This window comes from Chamaea fasciata, unplaced genomic scaffold, assembly GCF_029207755.1.
Source record: "Chamaea fasciata isolate MVZ Bird 193981 ecotype frontalis unplaced genomic scaffold, bChaFas1.0.hap1 SCAF_4, whole genome shotgun sequence".
NCBI lineage: Eukaryota > Metazoa > Chordata > Aves > Passeriformes > Sylviidae > Chamaea > Chamaea fasciata.
The window spans coordinates 16,468,292-16,477,536 of NW_027094089.1; the positions used below are offsets into that span (position 1 = coordinate 16,468,292).

The window sequence follows — 9,245 nt, forward strand, 5'->3', positions numbered from 1 at the left end:
AAATTACTGAAAAAAAACTGTCATAAAACTTTTCTTCACAATTCAAGGGAGGAAAAAAAAACCAACTGAAAAAATCCCAGAGAAAACATATCCTTTATTTGTCCTTCCCAACACTTTATACTTTTAAAAATCTTAGAGAATATTCATTGCTTTTTTTAGCTTGTTCCTTCCTGTAATTGCAAGGATTTTAAAAAAAAAAAAAAAAAAAAAAAAAAAAAAAAAAAAAAAAAGGCATTGAAAATTATGTTTTAAGAGTGTCCTGGGTTGAAGTATATTCTATCACCATCTTCATGAACTGTTGAAACCAGGTGAGGCAGTGCTCCCTGCCTCCTCCACTCTGGCTTATCTTCTGTTAATGGGCCCATCAGCACCTTTGCCACATGACTCACAGATAACCCCCTCCTGGACTATCTCCTGTTAATGGGCCCATCAGGCCTTATCACATGACTCACCATCCCATTGTGAGATGCTCCACCCAGAGGGAGGAACCAAACATTCCAGCCTGGATATAAGCTGAGACTCTGAACACCAGAGGGGCATTTACCCACTGGATTCCCAGAGGACCCGAGCTACCAGACCTTTCTACAGGATTACTGCTTCAGGAAGACCACCTCATCTGGACTGCTTCCATCACTCTGCTCAGGTTGTATTCTGACTCTGTCAGTGGTCCTTTGCATTATTGCATCTATTTTACTTTCTTTCCTTTCTTCCTATTAAATTGTATCTCTGACTTGGAGCCTCTCATTTGTTTTGCTTCCAAACCACTACAAAGAGATTTTGTGGTTCTATATAAAAATCAGTAATGAAAAAAAATTATTCCTATTGCAAATCTGCCTCTAAATAAAGACAAATGACCGCTGAATTATGTGTCTTGAAACTTTTTTAAACTTCTTTGGATGCCTCATGAGTATATTCTAGTGGAAATTCAACAGGATTTCTCTTTGACCCTGATGCATTGAGAAATTGTAGACTTGCATACACAAAATCATAGGCTGAGAAGTGACTCCTTGTCAGTAAATGCAAGAAAAGAGAACCAAAGAGCTGAGAAAGTTACTTCTTTTCTCTCAAACAGCCTCGCATGCAGTAGAGTATTCCAAGTACTTGATTTCTTTGTGGAGATCCATGTCTCTGCGCCAATCATACTTCTCCTGTACTGGAATGATGTCATAACGATGCCTTAGTGCAGACTGAACAGAACAAGCAAAGTGAAGGGAGAGGGAAGATGTAAAGGTGGGAGGAGGAGGCATTATTATTTATTTTGCATACCCTAGGCTCAATTAACACATCTTGAGGATTCTTAAGACACTGCCAACAAAAATTAATGCAGAAGTTATGCATTTTACCTTTTATCTCAATTGTGTTGCATGAGTCTGGCAAAGTTGAAAAGCTGCTAATTTAGTAGTCAGCAGTGTCAAATAAAATTTCTAAACTGTATGTCTATAAAAGAACATCTTTGCAATAAGGCACAGCAAATATGCTCGCAAAACAGTTCAGTCAGCAAACCTGGTTTAGGTTTTGAAATATTTGGCAATGAAATTTATTAGAACAAAACTATAATATATCAGTGATATAAAGAGCTGTCTCTTCATTACCGGTGCTTTATTATAGGTACTAATTTTGTGCAAAATCCTTTAGAATCTTTGCAAAACACCTGCTAAACTTAAAGAAATATGGTTACTGCTTGTGCTGAGACAGATGTAGCTTAATCACATAATACTGAATTTGACTTTTCACTGCCTCACAATAAATGAACTGAACATACTAGTGCAGGAGATTTAAATCTTGTTCCTATTTGAGTATCACATTTGCTGACTGGAGGCCCTAAGCTACATCCAGCTTCCCCAGGTGTCCAACATTACACAGAGCACTTCTGTTTAAGCCACTGAATCTCTAGTTTAATTAAAAAAGGCAAAAAAAAGCCTCAGAGAGTATACTTAAAACATGTTTAAATTCTTTGTAGATTATTTTGTCACTGTTACTTCTTTGTCTGTTTCAATCTAGCCAATACTGAGCTTTCCTCTAGCTGTATTGTTTCCTTTAGGCACTCTTTGTCAGTTTTTTTTTTTTTTTCTTTTTGGAGGGGGGATATTTGAAAGCTCCATCTTTAAAAAGAATTTTGCTCTGGAGGCAGCTATTATGAACATCTTGACAGGCTGTTTTCTTACTGTGTCATCAGTTGCACATGGTTAGTTTTATATATTGACTGATTTTTGGTGGTAGAATAGGTAAATTTCTATGAATTTCAGTCACCTTGTAGTGCCCAGGTTGAGATTCAAACTTGTTTACTTTTTTCGCTGTTGTGTTTACGAATAAGGGATATTCTGAGAATATGTGCACATATGATTTTGAGTGCAATAGCTTTATGTGCTGTGACTGTATATGCTTGTAAAAGAATATGTAATAATCCAACTATACAGTCATATATATATTCATAGAACAGTTTGAGTTGGAAGACACCCTAAAAATCATCTAGTTCTGACCCATAAAGTTTTCAAACAATATAGAGAAATATACAACCCAGCACAGAGCACACAATTTCAAATGCACAGATACCCATAAACATATTTATAGAATATGTATGTTACGTTTTGCAAAGCATATATTTTTGTCTCCCTCTATTGAGTCTTATTTACACTGTAACGTTAAATAATAGTACTTTAATTTTACTTCTTCAGATAAGCTGTGTGCTTCATAAAAAAGCATAAAACAATGAAAGCTCATGAATATTTATATCAATGGCTACAAAGAATTATAGTCATAATCTCTGGAACTGGTTCTCACCGGTTCAGAATTAATTATCAAGTTCAGTTTTAATTGCATTCTTCTAAATTATAACAAAAGCAAGCAAACAAACAAACAAAAAAATTCCCCCCCCCCCAAAAAAAAAAACAAACCCAAAAAACCCCATCCAACCATAATGAATGAATTAGCTTACAAGTGCTCTGCTGGGTCTGGTATCTGAGACATAAGGTAACCCCATCCTTTATGTGTAATGATGAGCCAAAGATGTGATTCAGAGGCTCCTCTTGAAACTAACTTGCTTAAATGTTAATGTCTCTCCCACTTTAAAGATAAAATAAAAATTCTATTTTTAGTTCCTTCAGCAGACATGTTGAACTAAATATTCCTTAAAATAGCCTTTTTTTTTCTCTTTAGCTAGTTTTGACATATGAGTGCATGCTACATTACATACTAAATATATTTCAGTAATATTGGCTGAAAAAAGTCTGGGGTACAAGTAACTTTCTGGAGAGAAGAGCTCTAACCATTTAAGTTCAGCCCATCAGTAGTTTTCTCCATTAAACTCCAAACTCCATTGTCTTTAAACCTAATTCTTAATGAAACAGAGATAAAAAGTCTCTATCAAATCCTTTGATATAAAAGGCAAAACATACAGACTTACAAGATTTTAAGGGGCTCTTAGATGGAGTGGGAATCTGAAACATGGTTCCTTCCATGTCCTGGTCACTCCCCCAAGGCATACTCTATTTGACAAACCTAGGAGTCATGTGGCCTCAGCACTCCGTTTTCTTTCCCTCTTCCCATTCACACACAACACAACCAGGGTCACTGATTACCCCATCTTCAAAGAAGACTTCTGAACAGCTTAGAGCAATGCCATACATCTAATGAACTGTATTTCAGCCCTGTACTTTACCTCCTCATCTTCCTCCTGTCTAGGGAAGGCCTACAGAGTCCTTCTTCCTTTAATTCATCAGCTCCAATGTGCACACACTTAAAAAATAGTAAAAATCGCATGCTTTTTTAGTTCTCTCTGGTAGTCATCCAAAGATCCTATGGCCTGTTTCCCAGCTGTGTAATCACAGAAAGTTTGCTACTCTCATCATTCCTTGCAGATGAAGGTCCTGACAGCACCTCAAGCTATTACCTTGTTCAGGCCAAGTGTGAAATGGAAGATTCAAGATTCATACTCCCTGTGTATAATTGCTGATCTGTATCCAAAAGTCTTGCAAATGATCTGAGCTCAAGTCCACCTTTTAAAGAAAAGAAAAGGGGGGGGGGGGGGGGGGGAATAAAAAAGGAAAGAAAGAAATGGAAAGGAAGGAAGGAAGGAAGGAAGAGAGAGAGAGAGAGAGAGAGAAAGAGAGGAAGAGAGAGAGAGAGAAAGAAAAAGAAAGCAAGAGAGTGAGAAAGCAAGAAAGAATGTGAGAAAGAAAGCAAGAAAGAAAGCAAGCAAGACAACAAGCAAGCAAGAAAGAAGGACCAAAATAGTATCATATAAAAGCAGGAAAAACTCTGGATCTTTCATCTCAAGTGCTTATTTACTTTCTTAAGTCAAACCATATTCAAGATGAACCACATTCCCTTCTACCTAGGGAAATTATATCATTTAAGGATTAGCAACTGTTTTTGGAGATAAATCTAGAGATTTGTTCTCAGGATGTTCAGGAGACATTTCACTCACTCAGCTGCTCAATAGGCAAACAGTGTAACCAGATGCCTAACGCTAAGCATATGAATAACACATTGATTTAAGCAAAATTCCTCTGGCTTATGGGATACCTTTTCAATCCCTGCATGTAAAACGATCTAAATTATAAACAGTGGAGGAAGCACTCATCAGTTTTTAATTTTAAGATAATTTGAAGGAAGCTGAACATGAGATTATATATTAAAATTCAGATCGGTATAGGAAAACCCCCCAAAAACCCCACTAATGCTGAAAGCAGTATCACCTCTGAATTTTTTAGAGGGAAGAAAGGGAAACAATAAACCAAAAAAAACCCCAGAGTTGTTGGCAAACTCAATTGATCAGAAAAAGATCCTGGAAGCAAACCACCCACTTAAACATCTCAATTAAGTACCATGAAAGATAGCAAAAAGACCTGTTATACTGGAAGAAGTCTGGCAAAAGAGAGTTAGAAACAGCATCAATACCTACTTGGTAGTGCAACCTGAAGAAAAACAGGCTATGAGACTTTCTTATTCCTACCAAGAAGGCACAGCAATTCTTGTTCCAAACTACCCTTTAATATATTCACTTTCCCTCAGTAGAATAATATCTATTTTCCCCTTAATTTTAAATCACTCAGGCTACTTATTTGTTGTTGGATTTGCTGGTTGTTTTCACAATGTAAGGTGCCCTTCGAGAAAGATAGAATCTTTATATTCATGCAGAAGCACTTGTTGCACATGCAGCTTAACAGGAGTTTTTCTAATTACCTGAAATTCGCAGGCACTACCACAGCAAAAAGAACAGCCACCAAAAAATGGAAAGATGGGAAAAGAAAGTATTCAAGAAAGGGTGAAAGAAAAGCCCAGACTAAAACTATACGTGAAGTTGTATACAGGTAAGTTGTGTCCCAGGAAGAATCGATAAAGGCAATCAGGTACAATCAACACTTATGTGGATTTAAATCACGTGGCTCAAAAGCTTAAAATAGAGATGCATTACAGCAGATGGCAGTTTGTGGAGAAAAAAAACATAGGTGCAAGAAATGCAGTCCTTTGAAAACATTTCGTAGAGGTGTTATTGGCAGGGAGAATATATTTTTTTTTCCTTTCACCCAGAAATAAGAGAGGTAGGTTTTTAAGAAAATTATAATCCAAGACAACTGTAAGGGATTGTATGAGCAAGGAATTTCAGAGATGTTAAGTGCATTTATATGCAGTATGGCTGAATGAGGAGGGAAAAACGGGGGTTGAAGGCCTACTGTCAAGCAGTTCTTCTTCCTTTCTTTTTCTTTCTTCTTTTGTTTCCACCTTCCTTTCACAGTCATTTTGCTGCAAGTTGGACCTTGAAAGCTCGGACATCTAGCAGTGTGGCTAATCTGTTAGGGAGCTTTTCAATATTTATATATTGTAACCCCTGATAAAACTGTCTCTTTCCAAATAAAGTCCTGCATTGCTCCTTGGGGAGCTTTTAGAACATTTTTGTAACTTAAAATCTGCATTCATCTTTACATTTCGGTTTCTATTCAGTAATAATTTTCTCTTGATTTCTTGCTTTCTTCCTCCTTTTCTTTATTCTTGATGTTTCATTCCCACTGTGGATTTGTATCTGCCTGTTGTTCTCTTGCATTTTTAATTTGAAAAAAAAATAACCACATAGCTTCATTATGGTGGGGGGAGTGGGTGTAACTAGCAGCAACCTCCTCTTGGAGATAATGAGGGAACAATTAAATGGCCCTTTGCTAGGAAGCAGCTGAAACAATGGAAGCCACAACAGCTCACACATGAAATAAATCACAGATGAGGACCATGTGGGTAGAAAAGTTCATAGTGGTCTGAATCAAAATACAGCAGTGGTGGGGAAGGAGGAAGGGTGCATTTGTCTGCAACTGTTTAGAAGAGGGGTGGGAATAAAAGGTTGAAAGGGTAGAAGCAGAAATAGAAGTAATAGGAAAGGGGCAGTCAGCAAGAAAAGGCCTGAATACATGGGTAAGAAAAAAAAAGGGAAACAGAGCCAGGAAAAAAAGGGGAAATATAAGCATGCCTGGGTAAAAGAGAGGAAGTGTCAAAGGTTTTTTTCTGTGACTCTAGTCACTCTGCGTCCTGAAGTCAAGCTTGTGCATAAGTTCAGGTCAAATCACAGGGGGAAAACTAACATTTTATTCCTTATGATCTCTGGTGTTAAGCAGGGTTCAGACCCTCTCCATTGCTTTCCATATATATCCTTATGAATTGTTTGGGTGAGAGAAATTGTAATCTTCATATCCTTTCAGAGGACATTCTAACTATTGCGTATTTCAGTATTTTGCAGAGTCCTATTCTGTGTGGACAGGTTGGTCTCTCATTCCTGAGACGAGAGGAAGGGAAACCAAGCATCTGACTTCACATGGCAAAATTCTCATCCTGGGTAGGCCTCTCTGACTGTTAAAAATGGACATTGAAAGATTTAACACAAAATTATTTTTAAAAATGTAGGGGTTTTATTTATAAGACACGCAGAATTTAAGAGGACCTTCTCGGCCACTAAGGTCAATTCCTTAGTTTCCTTTGCTGTTCTCTTAATCAAATTGATAAAAATCCTCATCACCTGCTAAACAGGTTTCTCTGGGCTTGCTAGCTGCCCTGGTCCAGTTGTGACAGAATTCCCCCACTTTGATGGTTTGGAACTGTTCAGTCTTAGATCTTGCTAGTTTTTCAAGTGTTATCAATAAACCAAATGGAAGCATTGCCTCTTTTATTCTCTCCAAGAGTTTTCCAGAGATGAACAGAAACAGAAACTCTTCATTTTGAGTCTGAATATAATTTTGCTATTTTATGTATATTGCATTTCATTTTTCTGTCCTTAGATCAGATGGCTTCTTTTTCCTTCTTTGTTATTTAATTGAGAAATTGCTCAGTTTTGTCAGTGGGAAAGTAATAGTTCCTGTGTTAATTTCTGACAACCAGCTGGTATTTAGTTTTGGCTAATATGCACTATATTTTTTGGCTATGCTGAAATTCAAAATATATTAGAAACTAGGAGTAAAAAAAATCACACAAAAGAAAACAAAATAAAAACTTTCAAGCAAAATATAGAGTTCTAATATTGCATGGCATAAATGACAGTATCTGAAAGCTATCTGTAGTCGCTTTAGCCATTTCCCCTCAAAAAGAAAGAGTCAATCTAAAATATTAAGAATTAAGCAAAAGTTCTAATTCATCCAATCTTCAACTTTTGTTTGTTTGGTTTTTTTTCAGTAATGTTTTTAATTGAGATTTTTTGCTCCTTAAATGGAAAAAAATCTCAGTGCTTTCTTTGAGTTTTTTTTCTGTCAGGATTTTTTTTTTCTTCCTGTTTCTCACTTCCCTCTTATCTGTATTGATATTAGGGGTGGAAAGTGAGGAAAAGCAGGAGAGCACCAGTGGAAGGAAAATGGAAAATCACTCATACTCTCATTATTTTTTTCTTTCACAACACCTCTGAGATCTCACACTCTTCACATCACATAGCTCAAAATCAGAAGCATGCCCAAAACCATTATTTTAAACACAAAAGACACACCAAAAGTGATGAAAAAGAATAAAGAGTATTTCATTTAATCACCACAAATTCCCAAATCTGGAAAGCTACAGGTTAACAGCTGTAAAACCAGTCTAAGAGATACCACACATCAGCTTAGAACACTCTGGCTGGAATTTTCGGGGCAAAACCCTTACAGTAGCATTGTTTCTTTTATATTTAAACAGCTATTTGTTATTAGCCTCCTGTTATAGATGTAGTGTATAAGTTTGCGTATAAAATATTGTACGTGGTAAATTTATAAATTGTCACTAAAATTTGGATTCTCAGAAGCAACTCGAGGGCGTCTCCAAAATTCTAAGGTCCATTGTGCAGCTGTGAAAACCACAAAATTTGCAATAGAAACTATAAGGCTGGACGGGACATGGCCCATTCATCAAGGGTGGACCACACTTCACGGATACTCAAGATCTGTTATCAGTCTTGGTGGAGGATCCTCCCAGAAGATGATTGAATTAGCACCCCAAAGGGAAGATCTGGGAGAATTCTTGGGACATCTTTTCATACCACCAAGAAACCCTTTCAAACCTCACCTGGAAATAAAAGAATACATGAAAATTCGGACTTTCAATGGACATAGCCTCCAGGCAGAAAAACTGTATAAAAACCCGTACACCGAGACCCAGCATTTGTGGGCAAGGTTGGACAGCACCCTTCTTGCTGTTCTTCTGTCCGCCTAGCATTTGATCGATGTTGTCCAATTTTATTATGGCATTTTAAAATTGATCTTGGAAATTGCTAAATAAATTCTTTGATTTTCGATTGGCTGTTAATCATTTATAACACTCCTCTGCACAATGTGGAATCAATGTCTCTCTCTCCTTCGGACCTTCGGACGAGCATTGAAGTTGATACTTTGGACATCATCTCCTTCACAGGAACAGGACCAAGAACAAGGTATGCAAAGAGTCCCTAGAGGTAGGCTTTTGCTCCAAGTGAGACATTTTACACATCTATCCCTCTGCAACAAGACGTGTTTCTATTTCACTGCTATTTGAAAAGACACTAACTCATAGTGCATTCCCCCTCCCCACTCACCCCTTTATAAGGAGAGTGATAGATTTATTGGGCCACATTTTTATCTGGTGTAAATTCGCATTGCTACATTGATTCCTGTGGGCCTGCCTTGATTTATGCTAGTTGAGGATCTGGTCCATTTTCATGATATTTGAACATCAATCCTTGCATCTCCTTTTCTCATCTGTAGGCTTTTTCTGTCACGCATCTGAGAAGAAAACGCAAATGAGTTAAGAGGCTGTCACCAGCCCAGGGA

The 9,245-nt window shown here is 37.2% G+C and overlaps 1 long non-coding RNA gene across 1 annotated transcript; it reads left to right on the forward strand.

Moving 5' to 3' along the window:
• The first annotated feature begins 6,311 nt into the window (after positions 1-6,311).
• LOC136288793 (uncharacterized) lies at positions 6,312-8,590 on the forward strand. The gene is made up of 3 exons (XR_010720588.1): positions 6,312-6,402; positions 6,715-6,820; positions 8,243-8,590. It is a non-coding gene; the product is annotated as an uncharacterized lncRNA (long non-coding RNA).
• The last annotated feature ends 655 nt before the right edge of the window (positions 8,591-9,245 follow it).